Here is a 17,134-nt window from a genome sequence, read left to right as displayed (position 1 = left end):
GAAGAAAGTAGTTGCTATGTCAATGAGAGTTTTTACAGACGTGGCAACTATCTCCTCCTAGAGCAAAAACTTTAAACTGCTTGGAAAAGATCAACAACCTTTATCATCCCCAGGACATATATAAGAAATCTCTGCTACCCTGGGAAAGGAAAAAGTATTCTCTATGCTGGAGTGGTGGCTAATAATTCCCTCCAGCACATTTGCAGAACAAAGCATTGCTCCAAAGAAAGTTTGAGTGCAGACACAATAAAGACCCCAGTCCCTACCACACCACCACCACCACTAGCATAGCAAACAAAATAAAGACTAAAGGATCCCAATGTTTAAAACGGATCATAACATAAAGAGAGAAAATCTTTGGGGTGCAAACACACAGGAGATGGAAGTCATATGACTTTGCAACGCCCACCCACTCAGTGTGCTGTAGAGAAATTAGAAGCTTATATTGAACTGAAGGTAACCAAGGGAACAGCAAACACACTCAGCTGTAATCCTATACAGATTCAATTCTTTAAGGTAAAGAGAAAAGAGAAAACATTTCCTGGTACTGATGCTGTCTATTAGTCTCTTCTGGCAAAACGGTTGTTTAATATGGAAAAAAGGAGAAAATAAACGCTAAAGAAATACAAAGTAATTAGTAGAATCACATGATTATGGATTTGAATCAACTGGGGTAACTATCAAGCAGTGTTTAAAAAGCATAACAAAATAGTAAAGGGTTTAGAGGAAATATGGAAATATTTACAGGCAAAAGAGAAATTTTTAAAAAAAGGGAAACTGCAAAAAAAGAGAAACTTCAAAAATCATGGAAAAAATAAAATAGAGTGGAAATAAAAAACAGAAACAGAAAGAATGGAAAAATTATATATATTGGAAGATAAAATGAAGGAAAAAAATTGAGAGTTAAAAAGATCAGAGGAAAATCAAGCAGGGGCCAGAGAGATAGCACAGTGGGTAAGACTTTTGCCTTGCATAAACCAAATAGGGATCAATCCCCAGTACCCAATATGATCTCCCGAGCTGCCACTAAGTGCAGAGACAGGAGAGTAAGCCCTGAGCATTTCTGGGTGTAACCCAAAATTAACAACAACAACAAAAAATTCCAAGCTACACAAGCAAAATAAATATAAGCAAACAAAATATCTATGTTGTAAATATGCAAATTTTGGGAACTAAAGTTAAAATCTTGAATACAGTCTGATCAGAAACTTTCTGAAAGAACAATGAAGAAACATGCTTAAAGTGTCAGTCATGGAATCAGTATTCTATATATTCTACAGCTTCTGGAAATATCTTTCAAAAGTGGTAAAATATAAAAAAGTTTTCAGATAGGTAAAAAATGAAAAAATTCATTACTTGCACAACATGGCAGAACAACTTCTTTAGGACAAGGCATTGGTAATCAAAAGATACTTGGGCTTCAGGTAGACACCAAGAACACTTGAAGCGACCTAAATAAAGAAAAGTAGAAAGTTATTTTTACATGTTTTATAATTACACTAAAAGACAATTTTGTAATGTCAACATGGTAATAATATAAAGCATACATATGCAGGATACAAATAGTAAATATATAAAAATAATGGGGAAATGGAACTCAAAGATCCAACTGGGAAGCATTTACATTAAAGGAGAAGTGGCATAATATCTAAATATTTAATATAATTATTTAAAAATATTTCATCTTAGTCTTGGAAAATCACTGAGACACCGACAGAAAAGAGGACCAAATAATAATATGAACAAGAAATAAAGGGGAAATTCAGCATCACTTTCTATATAATCTAAAAAATCAGGTGACAGAATCAAAAAGATATAGAAGACTTGAGTAACACTGTAAACCAATTTGATCAAATGGACATTAACAAATACTTCCGGCCATATTTACAACATTCAGCCGAAGAGAAGGACAACATGGAGGGCGGGATCCACAGATCCCGAAGGGAAAAAAAAAAAACAGGTTCCAAAAAGAGCCGGGATCATCTGGAAGCCCCAGATGGGGTAGGTACCGCATCCTGCCTCCCCCAGATGGAACCCCGGTGACCAGAAGCCTCTACAACCACAGCTCGAGTATGCGGGAACTGGGACTTTTCCTCAAAACTGCGCGGCCGCTTATGCGGCCGCGCGACATCTCTCTATATACAAAGTGATCCATGGGAAGTAAACCACCCAACGTTTCTCTCTGAAAATCATAGTTAAGTTTGGAGCAAGGCCACAGCCCCAGAAACACAAGGACTTAATGCATAACCCAGCAGCTTGGAGCAGAAAAGTGAACGGGCTATGCATTAATCCAGGCCATCATGACTGTCCGGAGGGGAAAGGGTGTTGCCCTATTCGCCCTCTCCTCTCTGGAAAGAAAGATGGCGGCCACATGGGAGCCTTGTGGACAGCAGACATGAGCCGGGGGAGTGGGGGCGACTAAAATCTCATGGGAAGGGGGGCGTTCCGGTCCGTCCTTCACACCCTACCGAGGTCACCAGTTGCCCCCCACGAGCGGCTCTCCAGCACAGCCACAGCCCCAGAAGAACGAGGACTTAATGCAGAACCCAGCAGCTTGGAGCAGAAAAGTGAAAGGACTATGTGTTAATCCAGGCCATCATGTCTGCCCGGAGGGGAAAGGGGGTTGGTCCCTTCCGCCCTCCTCCCTCTGGAAAGAAAGATGGCGGCCACATGGGAGCCTTGTGGACAGCAGGTATGAGCCAGGGGTGTGGGGGCGACTAAAACCTCATGGGAAGGGGGGCATTCCGGTCCGTCCTTCACGCCCTACCGAGGTCACCGGTTGCCCCCCACGAGCGGCTCTCCAGCACGGCCACGGCCCCAGAAGCACAAGGACTTAATGCAGAACCTGGCAGCTTGGAGCAGAAAAGTGAAAGGACTATGCATTAATCCAGGCCATCAGGTCTGTCCGGAGGGGAAAGGGTGTTGCCCCAGTCGCCTTCTCCTTTCTGGAAAGAAAGATGGCGGCCGCATGGGAGCCTTGTGGACAGCAGGTATGAGCCGGGGGACGGGGGACGACTAAAACCTCATGGGAAGGGGGGCGTTTCGGTCCACCCTTCACGCCCTACCGAGGCCACCAGTTGCCCCCCACTAGCGGCTCTCCAGCACGGCCACGACCCCAGAGCACAGAAACCAATTTCTTAACTATCTGACTTTCAGTAGAAATACTTCCAGGGTCAATAAGTAAAATAGCAGAAATCCAAAACCAACATATAATTCTTGAACCCAGCTGTAGAAAGCAAATCACTTCACAATGCTTTTTCAGCATGTCTGATTTGGGGGGCGGGGTAAACTCTAAATAATAGTGGTGAATCTTTTATTGAAACAATGAATCTAATCAAAGCAGATAGAGTGATAACTAGAATTCATCTGCCCCACAGGGACTGGGAGAGGTGGGGGGTGGGGTTTTATTGGGGTTCTTCATGGTAAAAAATAAGTTTTGGTAAAGGGAAATGTGTTTGATATTTGCATGACTGAGACCTAAACCTGAAAGCTTTGTAACCTTTCCCACGGTGATTCAATAAATAAATAAATTTAAAAAAAAAAACAAATACTTCCATCAAAAGAAAACATATTCCTTATAAATATTCATGAAAAATTATATTAGTATTTTATACCATGCATGAAATTTAACTCAAACTTTGATATTACATCCAAATCTACAAAATGCATCAAAGATAACTTGGGCAAAGATTCCATAATCATGGCTTCAGAGGTGTCTTCAATTATCTGACTTCACTGAGAAGTGAAAAAATAATTTTAAATAAATATAAGCATGAAAGACAAAAATGAAGGAAAAAAATGGCTGTCTGTACTTTAAATGCACGTACACTGGCATCAGATGCATCCATCGAGGATCTGATGGTACAAGCATGAAAGATCAAGTACAACAACACTGGTCAGACAGAGACAAGAAAGCATCAACAACATCACTCCGTTTTCGACACTGGAGAAGAACTGTTCCTCAGAAAATGCGATAAAAGAAGCATCAGAGGTGTCCGTGTCCTTGTCAACATGAACTTGGCCATGAGCATTGATTCATTCGACTGCCTAAGAACCTGAATTGGATGATTACACTTGAATAGATGTGGTTCACTGCCGTCAGTTTGTATCTTCATCGTCTATGCACCAACATGCAATTATGATGAAGTAGAAATTGAGAAGTTCTACATGGAGCTGGAGAAGTTCTATAAAGACCACACCTTCTACAAGATCATTGTTGATGATTTTAATGCCAAGATCGGACAGAGTAGATCAGCCAAAGAACTCCACATCAAGACCCATGGCCTAGAATGGAATGAACAGAGTGACAAACTGTCTGAGTTCATCATGTCAACCAAGACTATCCATGGTAACTCACAGTTCCAGAAGTCCAAATCTAAAAGTTGGACATGGGAGTCTCCCGGTGGACAGTTCCACAACAAAATTGACCACATCATATTCAATTGACGGTTTTGCCTGACCAATGTCACTGTTGTCCCAAAATTCCAAACTGGATCAGACCACCATCTCCTTCGTGCAAAATTCTACTTAACAGTGCGGGGAGAAAGGACTGCAAAGTTTAAGAAGAGAACTCCCAGAACGACCACCAACTGGGAGCTCATTGGCACTATTGCAGCAACATGGGAAAATGCTGTCATTGAAAACATTGACAAGGAATACAATAGACTGGATCAGCACCTCCATGATTGTGGGAGGAATGCCAAGAAAGAGAGAGAGAGCCACCAAAAAATGCCTGTGTTCGAAAACTCTTGAGCTTATTCGCCAATGCGGCTTGGTGCAAGCAAATGTCCAAGCTTGCAAAGCAGTGCAGAAAAGCGATAAAGGAAGACCTCAAAGAGAGAAGAGCAACAGTGCTGGCAAATGAGGCAGAAGCTGGAAAAAGGATTTGCAATGCCCACCTGTCCTTTGCCAACTTCAAGACCAAGATGACTGCCCTCTGATGTCCTTATGGATCTATCACATCTTCCAGAATGGCAATGAAGAAGATTATCCATGACTTCTACTGGGTTCTCTTCAATAGCCATGTCCACCTGCCCACATACCAAATTCCGTGGGATGAATATGTCATTCCCAACATTCTCCCTTCTGAAATCCAACACACCATTTCATCAGTAGAGAAGTAAAAAGCACCTGGCCCAGACAATTCAGACTTGAACACCTAAAGAAACTGCTGTCGGTATTCATCAATACACTTACTCGACTCTTCACACACAACCTGTCTGAATGAAAAGTTCCATTCCAATGGAAAACCATCAGGACTGTACGACTGTAGAGAAGGGAGACATCCACAACATTGGCAACTATCGCCCGATCTGCCTATTGTCTGTCATCTACAAGCTGTTCACTCGAGTCATCCTGCATAGGACTGGCAAAACACTAGATGGACAACCATGCAAGCAAGCCGGATTCTGCAAAGGATTCAGCACGACCGACCATATCCATATGGTGACAAATCTCATTGAGGTTTCTTGAGAGTTCAAGAGCCACTCTCTCTAACATTCATTGATTTAAGGAAAGCCTTTGATTCTGTTGAGACAGAAGCAGTCATCGAAGCCCTTTCCAAACAGGGTGTTCAAACTCAACACATCAGGATCCTCCATGAGCTGTATTATGGATTCACTACCAGGATCTCACCATTCTACAAATAAGGGATCATCTATGTCAAGAGAGGGGTTCGGCAGGGTGATACTATTTTCAAAACTCTTCAGTGCCACCCTCGAGAATGTCATGCAACGACTGGAATGGCAAGAAATGGGAGTGAAGATATACAGTTGGCAACTACACCACCTCCACTTTGCTGATGACATCGTTCTAATAACACCGAACATTAGCCAAGTGGCACAAATGCTGGCCGACTTCGACCATGAGTGTGGAAAGGTCGGACTACAGCTGAATCTCACAAAGACAATGTTTATGAGAAACAAGTCTTGTTTCTGACGTTCCATTTGCTCTCAACGAGATGAACATCTCTGAATGCAACAGTTATTTGTACCTAGGTCGAGAAGTCAACATGACAAATGACCTGGCACCTGATTTGCGCAGAAGGAAGAGAGCAGCTTGTAACACCTTCAAGGGCATCGAAGAAATAGCTAAGAGGATGAAGAACCTCAGTCTCCAGGCACATCTCTTCGATTCCACTGTTCTTCCTGCATTAACATATGCCTCAAAGACCTGGGCCCTATGAAAACAGGAAGAGAATGCTATTTGGGTCTTTCAAAGAAGAATCAAAAGAGCTATGTTTGTAGTATCACGCTTCACTCAAATGAGAGAAAGAATCTGGAGTTCCGACCTCCAGCAATGGTCAAGAATCAGGGATGCTGTCTTGTTTGCCAAGGCATCGAAAATCAGATGGGCTGGACATGTAAAGAGATTTGGAGACAACCCTGGACTAGAGCTGTCATTGACTTGATTCCATGGATGTCAAAAGATCGTGTGGTTGCCCACCTACAAGATGGTCAGACTTCTTCTTCAAGACTCTGAATGATCAGTTTGAGGCTGTTTGTGTTCCTACAATGAACAGTCGCCATTGGGCTGCAATAGCATCCTACAGGGACAAATGGAGATATTACTGGTGCCTACTCAAGCATATTGATGAGTAACGGGATGTCAACTGATCGAATGTAAGCAACTGAGGCTGTACCAAGCTACTAACCAAACTAGAAAACTTCTATATTACAAAAGAAACACCAAAATCAAAGGACACATTATTTAACTGGACAAAATATTAAAACATCATACCTTTGGCCTTTTTAGATTTGTCGATTGACAGGTTTCTTTTTTTTCTGAATAGGCCCTGCAACCTCCAAGACCAATCACCACCATTTCAATGGGACAAATCCCACAGTGCCTGAAGTGTGTGGTCACATATTTGGCTGTGTAACATTTCTTCATCACTGCTCACAATTATGCCCTTTATCACTGTGTGAAGATGAACAGAAAAGGAAAAGAGTAGTTCCCAGCCTAATTTTCAGAGTCCCATAAGGGCTTGCCACAGAGATTTGCCTTCAACACAGCAAACTCAATGGGGATTTTGCAGAGAATCCCAACTAACCAAAGGAGCAAAAACAGTAACACACAAGGCTTATTTAGAATAACACAGAAGACTCAAAAAGCACAAGCCAACTCAGTAAATCCAGATACAATGACTTTAGTGACACCATTGTAAGATGTTTACAGATTTCAAAGAAATAATGACACAGGTAGTCAGAAAAGAAAAATAACTTATGTGTACTGAAATTTAAAAAAAATAACTAAAAGAGAAATGAAGAGTGTGAATTATGAGCAGCAGGTTTGCAGCATAAAGGAAAAAATCAAGGAAGTCCAAGAGGAGGTATAGGAAACTACTAGAAAACAACATTGGGGCTGGAGAGATAGTACAATGGGTAGGGTTCTTGACTTGTATGCAACTGACCTGAGTCCAATCCCTGACATTCCACATCCAAAGCACCATCAGGAATAATTCCTGAGTACAGAGATAGGAGTAAATCTTGAATGTCACCAGGTATCTCTCCCTAGCCCCCAAAAAGAAGAAAAGAAAAGAAAACTCAGTATAATAAGAAATGAATAGAATACCGCAGATTTATAAGTTCAAGAGGAACAAACATAAGAATGGGCACTGGTGGAGGGATGGGTACTGGATCATTGTATAACTGAAACCCAAGTACAAAAATTTGTAAGTCTAAAACTGTACCTCATGGTGTTTCACTAATAATTTTTTTAAAAAAATAGGAACTATTCAAGAATTATTAGAGTCTTATATAAGACAGTATAACAATATAATGTACCATACAATATAAGAATCAATAATAATACAATCTTAATACAATATAAGAACCATAAGAATCATTTACTAACAGGAAGGCATATTTGATGAAGAAACAATAGTTTAAGAAATTATAGATTGAGGAATCCCATGGTTGAGGAATACAGACACCCAGATCCAAGGAACATGATTGGTCCCAATGAAAATAGGAAAGCTTTTAAACAGGAAAACCCCAAGACACATTGAAATAAAGATAATTAAATCTCTAGATAGAGGCAGAATAGTGGAAGCAGCAAGACCAAAAAAGGACTTACATACAAAGGAAAACCCATAGATCTAATAGATCACAGCCGGTTTATCTAGTAAGGTTCTACAAGCCAAAACTCAATGAACTGAACATGTCACCAAATTAACTCTATCCAGTCATAATATCATATAGATTTGAAGTAAAGATACAGAGCTTCAGGAACAGGAAATAGATTAAGAATTTCATAAATTTGAAACCAGTTTTGTGAGAAGCATTAAAAGAGCTTCATGCCTGTAGTAGAGGCAGGCTGGAGGAAGTGGGGTGGCAGGAGGGAAACCAGGAACCCTGGTAGTGGGAAATGGACACTGGTAGATGGATGGGTGTTGGATTATTGTATGACTGAAGCCTTACCAGGAACAGCTTTAGAAACGTGTATCTCATGGTGACTCAATAAAAAATAAGGTTAATTAATTAAAAAAATAAAATAGGTTTAATATGAAAAAATAAATAAAAGAACTTCCTTAAAGGCAAGATCAATTCTTGAGTACTTGGGAGGAATTTACTCATGTCACTTATGGTTGTCCTCTACTAGAGTAAGAAAAGTTTGTTTACTCCTGTACTGTTAAGGGATTATATTCACAATAACAAATTAACATCTAATTTATATCAAATTGTATATATCTAATTAAGTGGGTTTTTAACATTTTTTCACCCATGGAGATTCATGTTACAACCCTTTACTTATTAATGCAGACAAGAGGTATCTATAATATCTTCCAACATAAAGCCAATATTCCTTTCCATAGGATTAAACACAATTTTATACTTCTATAGATCTAATCAGGGGCTGGACCGATAGCACAGTAGGTACGGCGTTTGCCTTGCACACAGCCAACCAGGGTTCAGTTCCTCCATCCCTCTTGGAGAGCCCGGCAAGCTACTGAGAGTATCACGCCTGCATAGCAGAGCCTAGCAAGCTTCCCGTGGCATGTTTGATATGCCAAAAACAGTAACAACAAGTCTCACAATGGAGACCTTAATGGTGCTTGCTAGAGCAAATTGATGAACAGCGGGAGGATAGTGCTACAGTGCTATAGATCTATTCAGATTCATCTCTTCAATTTTCTTAACTCTCTTCACTCCTACTAATTTTATATTTCTAGGATTTATCTATTTCATGTAACTTAAAATTAATAGCACAAACATACAAATATTGATTTTTTCACATCTTTTATTGAAAAACAGTTTAGAAAATGGCAGTTAATAAAGTTCACAAGCAAATCGATAGGGATATTACTAGTGGAAAACAGATGATATAAAACTGAAAATGCCATTGGCTTCTTTAATTGGTTAAGAGCACAAAATGTAGCAGGCAGAGGTCTGTTTTAAATAAATTATAAAACTATGTCTTTCCCACCCTGTTCTCCCCAAGTCAGATATACACACACACAAATGGTGAGTAAAGGAAAGCTGTGAGATGTTTCCAGAATTAAAGGAAACAACTATTGAAATAGGAAGTAATACAATGAATCTAGCAAGAGATTGATTTTAAAAGTCAAGTCTTCAAATGTTGCATGCCACAAAGCTATAAAATACTGCTACGTAATAGGAAAAAACTCTGTACAGCTTTTAACAAAAATGCTTTTCTAGAAAAGCAAATGAAAACAATTCAATTAGCAGACCAAGGAGGCTAGAGCTAGAGAGCATAATTAAATTTCTCATGTCTGAGCTAGAAAATCCCACTTTCCCATAGCAGTCTAAAAACTCGGGACAAATAGGAACTTTTCTTTTTTTACACATTTCTTACTTTAACCATGTTATGCTCTGTTTCTTCCCCTCTCGCCTTGTAATTCAACTGTTTTGAGCATCGGCTATTCCGTTTTCCTTTCTGTGGTGAGACTGTCCTGGACCCTGAATATTTCAGGTTCATTCGCATGCATGCCCTGTGTCCTGCTATGGTGAAAACACTTAGCAACAGATTTGGTGAACCTAGCCTTGGTGAATTCTTGGTGAATCGTGCTGCTCTTCTCCCCTTCACGAAGGTCTGCTTCAGTGTGTATTGGTCGTGAACCTTATGAGGCTATTGGACTGTTGCCAAATATCATCGGGATCCATCCGTTCCTGTAGGATCTTTCCTGTGGGCCATGAGGAAGATGCTCTTCTCTTTATATGAATGGCCAGGATCCCCAGTGTCGCAAAACAGGATCAGACACACTAAACCAAAACAGGCTTGGACCCTGAAACGGGTGCACATGGTTCCAAATCAAGTTTGTCATGGCAAAGACACAAGAGGTGGTGCAGATGGTGAGGCGACTGGCAATCAGGTCAAAAATCTTCACACACTTGCACTTACCCAGAAGAGCCTTTTTAGCAGAATCATCTAAGAATTTTTCACAGCCGATCCACACTATTTGTCAATTTTCATAGGCTTATCATCAATCTTCCACTTATCCAACAAACCCCCTTGGTTACTGGTGCAGCCACCACTGTCAACTTCTTTGCCTAGGTGGCAGCTCTTCAACTTATCAGAAGCGAATTTTTAATAATGTACTTGTAATATTTTTTGAAAAAACATTTAACTTTATTGGTGTATTATTGATTTTCAATATTGCATAATCGAATGATTTTGGCTCTGTTTACTTATTTGTGTATAGGTATCACCACCTTCACAATTAAAAAATAATTTAACCGTAATATGAGATTTCAGAAAAAAAATCCATAAACATAGTAAAGGAACAAATGACCAAAGCCATCAGAACTGAAGATTTTATCTTTAGCACTAAGCTTATGTGTAGGGAAGAGGTACTTGGGACACTGGTGAAGGGGAGCGTGTTCTCTGGCAGTGAGTGTGATGTTGAGATAATGTCTCCCAAATAGTAACAATATTGTAAACCTAAATACCTAAATATAAATGTTTTTTAAAAAATAATGAAAATAAAACCTTATGGAGATTTCAAAAATAAAATAAAAAAGTAGAGCTCCCATATCATTCAGAATTTCTGTTCTGGCATTCATCCCAATAAAACATAGACATAAATTCAAAAAGATGTATACACACCTATGTTCACTGCTTAGTGAACTGTTTGAATTTCCACTGTTTGGGAATAACCTAAGTCCCCAAGTCTCCAAGGACAGATAAACAGATAAATAATATGTGATATGTGTTCCATATTTCTATGGAAATGCAAAAAAACAAACACTTATATATAATGGATGAAATAGATAGGTATGACATAAGTAAAATAAGTTAGAAGGAAAAAGACAAATACTGAATGATGACATCCATAGGAGTATATAAAGAAATCAACAGCAAAATAATCAATGTCTAGGGGCTGAAGCAATAGCACAGCAGGTAGGGTGTTTGCCTTGCATGCAGCTGACTTGGGTTCAATTCCCAGAATCCCATATGGTCCCCTGAGTACCGCCAAGAGTAATTTGCAAGAAGAACTAAAAAAGCTCCTTTAAAGAAAAGGAGATATTTAAAATTTTAGAATCCCTGAAGTGTGCAGTCACATTTGCAGCCATGTGAGATTTCATACTGGTTTCCATGGTGTACCAAGAGTAGCACACCATATTTATGGGGGTTAAGGTAGAAGGTAATTGATCTTGATCCAAAAATAAGTAGATAAACATTAGCACACAAAAACTCAACATGCAACAACATGCAATCTCTTTTTCTTTTAGTTTTTTCTTTTATTTTTTATTGAATCACCATGAGATACACAGTTACAAAGTTGTTCATGATTGGGTTTGAGTCATACAATGTTCTAATATGTAATCTCTTATATAAAGGCTTAATGTCTCTATGGTAAGATATAACAATCTTCAGACATTTTGCTGTAAGGAAACTTCTTTGTATCATTTTTAATGCATTTTTCATAATAAACCATACAAAATAATCTATTTTCGACTGGCTTTTGGGGCAGGCTTGGGTAGTGGTGAGAAAATTCTAAATAATGGTGGTGGAAAGGTGTTATGGAGGATTGGTATTGAGATAGTAAATGTAGTAAATTATTGTGAACAACTTTATAGAAACAATAAAGGTAAAGGCCCTCCCATTGTTCATCAATTTGCTCGAGCGGGCCCAGTAACGTCTCCATTGGAGACTTTGTTGTTACTGTGTTTGGCATATCGAATACGTCACGGGGATCTTGCCAGGCTCTGCCATGCGGGCGAGACTCTCGGTAGCTTGCCGGGCTCTCCGAGAGGGGCGGAGGAATCAAACTCGGGTTGGCCATGTTGGCTGCGTGCAAGGCAAATGCCCTACCGCTGTGCTATCGCTCCAGCCCAGAAACAATAAAATTGGGGAAAAAATAAAAAATAAAATGTGGTCTAGATCACCAAATTGAAAGTAAATAAATAAATAAAGTTGTCCAGAATATCTTCCTTAAATTAAAAAAAAATAGGACAGGAGAAATCTCATTTAGTATGAGAGTCTGTCATTCACTAATGGTGCATATGAATGCCCTCTACTGGAATAAAAGCTGTTTAAAATGTAGGCTTGCCATAGTCATGCTGCCAGACCCTGCAACAAAGCTGTTTCACCCGGGGCACCCCAGAGGAGGGCGGGTAAGACCCCTTCCTGCCCCAAGGACCCAGCCCTGTCAGCCGAAAACTTCCAGAACCCAAGTGCTACCCTGCTAATGGCCACTCTACACATGCTTAGACTGAGCCTCGCACACAAGTGAATCCCCAGAAAACCCAGGTATGCCAGACTCTGTAACTGAGGACTCTGAGTTCAACGGGACCAGGAATGGAGGTCCTCTTCACATATCCCCCTCACCCCGATCTCTGACGATGGACCATAAACCACCCCTGGCTGGTGCCAGATAATGTCGTCATCAGCCACCATCCAGATCATATGTCCTTCTCTCCCAGAAGGGAGCAACATGATGCTCGCCATAAATATGTATCCATACCCCGTGCCAGGTTTTTTCACTTGGAGAACCTCAGAGGGGGAAGGGGAGACCCCTACCTCCTCAAGGGATCCAGTCCTGGCAGCCGATAACCTCTAGAACCCAACCGCCACCCTGCTCATGGCTTCTCTCCACATGCTGGGCGGAGACTCACTCAGGAGTGAATCTTTCCATTGACCACGCGGCTGCAACACTTCATAGGACATCATCGACCCATAGTCCAAGAGTACTGCATGACATTAAATGGGATTCAAAATAGGAGACAACCAACCTTAGAGAGAAATATTATTTCAGTTCTGTTTGGGGTCAAGGATTTGGGTTCATGATGGAAACATCTGAAATGTAGTCGGAAGGTGTAATGATGGTGGGATTCGTCTTTATTAAATGTAATCAAAAATCATGAACTACTTTATAAAATTTTAAAAAATCATCACCTGCATCCCTTTTCATCCCGTTTGTCATCAATTTGCTCGAGTGAGTACCAGTAATGTCTTCATTCGCCCCTGTTGTGTGCTAGTATAGCCCAATGGCATCTGCTTGATTCAGGAACACGAAGAGCCTCAAACTATTTGTTCAGGGTTTTGACAAAGAAGTCTGATCATCTCATAGGTGGGCGGAAACCCATCCTTTTGTTGTACTGTGGAATTCAGTCTGTAACAGCTGTAGTCCAGCAGTCATCTCTTAATCACATTACGTGAATGGCCCACCTGATTTCCGATGCCTTGGCAAATGAGACAGTGTCCCTGATTCTTGATCATCGATGGAGGTCAGAACTCCAGATTCCTTCTCTCACTTGAGTGAAACGTGATATTCCAAGCATAGCTCTTGCGATTCCTCTTTGGGATACCTGAATAGTGTTTTCATCCTATCTTCGTAGGCCTCAGATCTCTGAGGTATATAATAGTGCAGGAGGAATGGTTGAGTCGAAAAGATGTGCCTGGAGCTGGAGGTTCTTCCTCCTCTTAACAACTTCTTTGACGCTCTTAAAGGCATTCCATGCCTCTTTTTTACTCCTGCCCAGTTCTGGTGCCAAATCATTCCTCATGTTGAGTTCTCAGCCCAGTACACATAGCTGCTGCATTCAAAGATGTTTGTTCTGTTGAGAGAAAATGGAATGTCAGGGACTAGTTTGTTTTTCATGAACATTGTCTTGGTGAGATTCAGCTGCAGTCTGACCTTTCCACGCTCACAGTAAAGTCGCCCAGCATTCGTGATGCTTGGCTAATGTTTGGTGTTACTAGAATGACGTCATCAGCAAAGCAGAGGTGGTGTAGTTGCTGTCTATCTTCACTCCCATTCTTTCCCAGTCATCGCATGATGTTCTCGAGGATGGCACTGAAGAGTTTCAGTGAAATGTTATCACCCTGCCAAACCACTCTCTTTATGTCGATGATCACTTCCTTGTAGAATGGTGAGATCCTGGTGGTGAATTCGTAATACAGCTCGTAATCAGGAGGATCCTGATGTACTGAGTTTGAACGCCCTGTTTGGCTAGGGCTTGGACCACTTCTGTCTCAACAGAATCAAAGGCCTTCTTTAAATGGATGAACATTAGATGGAGCGGTGTCTTGAACGCTTGAGAAACCTCAATGAGCTTGATCACTGTGTGGATATGGTCAATTATGCAGAATCCTGGTCAGAACGCAGCTTGCTCATACAGTTGTCCCTCATCCAGTATTCTATTCAGGATGACTCGAGCGAACAACTTGTAGACAATGAACAACAGGCAGATCGGGCAATAGTTGCCGATGTTTGTACATGTCTCTCTTCTTGTACAGCAGAACGGTCCTCCTGGTTTTCCATTGGGATGGAACCTTGCATTCAGATAGGTAGTGAGTGAAGAGTCAAGCCAGTGTATTGGCGAGTACTGGTGGCAGATTCTTCAGGTGTTCAGGTCTGACCTTGTCTGGACTGGGTGATGTATGCTTCTTTACCGACAAAACGGCATGTTGGATTTTGGAAGGGAGAATGTTGGGAATGATATATCCATCCGGCAGAATTTGGTATGTGGACAGGTAGACATGGCTATCAAATAGATCCAAGTAGAAGTTGTGGATAATTTTCTCCATTGCCCTTCTGGAAGATGTGATAGATCTATCAAGATGTCAGAGGGCAGTCATCTTGGTCTTGTAGTTGGGGAAGGACAGGGGAGCATTGTGAATACTTTTTCTGTCTTCTGCCGCATCAGCCAACAGTGCTGCTCTTCTCTCTTTGAGGTTTTCCTTTATTGTTTCTATGCACAGCTTTGCAAGCTCAGACGTTAGCTTGTGATTGTCTGAGGCTTGAGCCAAACCACATTGGCAAATGAGCTCAAGAGTTTCCGAAGACAGGCATCTGTTTGTGGCTTTCGCACTCTTGGCATTCATTGTGCAGTCATGGAGGTGCTGAACCAGTCAATCATATTACTCCTCAATATTGTCAATGACAGCATCTTCCATGTTGCCACAATAGTGCCAACGAGCTCCCAGTTGGTGGTTATTCTTGGAGTTCTTTCTCCTCTTAAACTTCGCAGTCCTTTCTCCCCTCTCTGTGAAGTAGAATTTTGCATGAAGGAGACAGTGGTCTGATTCCCAGTTGGAATTTTGGGACAACAACAACATCAGTCAAGCAAAACCATTGATTGAATATGATGTGGTCAATTTCATTGTGGAACTGTCCACCAGGAGACTCCCATGTCCTACGTTTAGATTCGGCCTTCTGGAACTGTGAGTTACCATAAATGGTCTTGTTCGACATGATGAACTCAGATAGTCTTTCACCCTGTTCGTTCCAGTCTAGGCATGGATCTCAATGTGGAGTGCTTCAGGTGACCTTCTCGGTCCTATCGTGGCATTGAAATCAACAACAATGATCTTATAGATGGGGTGGTCTTCTTTATAGAACTTATCTAGCTCCATTTAGAACTTCTCAATTTCTTTTTCTTTGTAATTGGATGTTAGTGCACAGACAATGAAGATAGAAACTGCCGGCAGACAGCCACATCTATTCAAGCATAATCATTGGGTTGTTAGGCATTTGAATGAATCAGTGCTCATGGCCAAGTTCATGTTGACAGGAACACTGATACAACCAACACCTCTATTGTCACATGTTCAGAAGAACAGTGCTTCTCTATTGTCGAAAATGGCGTGATGTGATAGATGCCTTCTCATCTCAGTCAGACCAATGATGTCATACTTGATCTTCTGCGCTTGCACCATCAGGTTCTTGATGAATGCTTCCAATGCCAGAATAATCGCATTGAAAATACAGACAGTCATTTAGTCCTTCTTCGTTTTGGCAGCCCAGTTCAGGCCTGAGATTTTATCAGCCTCTCCTTGATCATCCTTCTTAACACTGCCATATTGGGGGCTCTTTCAGGGTCAGGGGAATTAGGCCCATTTTTTTACTGTTTTTGGCATATTGAAATACACCACAGGTAGCTTGCCATGCTCTGCTGTGCAGGCGGGATACTCTCGATAGATTGAGGGGCTCTCTGAGAGGGATGGAGGCTTTTAGGGCTGCCTCTAATTACCCTTACAGGTGTTCCCATGGTTCACACCATATTTAAAGACCATCAAATATGGTGCGGTAATTATGGAAAATGGGTATTAAGTGTCTTATGATGTGTCACTTGGTTGCTTCACGGACACGCAGTCCGTAAAGGGGCCTGGTGCATGGTGGTGGCTGGGTAGTGGAGGTCGGCCAATGAGGTATTTATCTGGCATTGGCAGTGTGGGTCTTTTGGGTGTGATCCTTAGGGTTACCAGAGATTGGGAGAAGCAAGTAGAGGATCTCTGTTTCCAGGTCCTGTTGAGCCTGGAGTTCAAGGTCTCAAAGTTTCGCATTACCTGGTTCTGTGGAACTTCACTCATGCGTGAGGCCTGGCCCAAGCATATGCAAAGAGGCCTAGAGCATAGCGGCGGCTGGGTAAAAAATCATATAACAATCAAATCATTACTAACTAACTTTTATTTACTTATTTTCTGATAATTCTAGACTTCATTTCTTTAAGTTTTATCCAAGCAATGTGAAATAAATTTGTTATATAGATATTGAGAAAGGATTTGTGACATTGGTGGTGAGATTGGTGTTGGATTACTATTTTCCTAAAACAACTCTGTTATGAACATCTTTGTAAATCATGAATTCTCAATAAACATAAAATTTAAAAGAGAAAAAGATACAATTAAAATCTTGTAAATCAATGCTGTATCAATAAAATATTAC

The 17,134-nt window shown here is 40.9% G+C and overlaps 1 pseudogene; it reads right to left on the bottom strand.

Annotated features, from left to right (window-relative positions):
- Nucleotides 1-9,880: 9,880 nt before the first annotated feature.
- Nucleotides 9,881-16,779, bottom strand: LOC130045487 (signal peptidase complex subunit 2-like; annotated as a pseudogene).
- Between the last annotated feature and the right edge of the window lie 355 nt (nucleotides 16,780-17,134).

This window comes from Sorex fumeus, unplaced genomic scaffold (assembly GCF_029834395.1).
Source record: "Sorex fumeus unplaced genomic scaffold, SorFum_2.1 ptg000128l, whole genome shotgun sequence".
NCBI lineage: Eukaryota > Metazoa > Chordata > Mammalia > Eulipotyphla > Soricidae > Sorex > Sorex fumeus.
The sequence above is the reverse complement of the archived record's forward strand: the minus strand, read 5'-3'. Positions and strand labels throughout refer to the sequence as shown.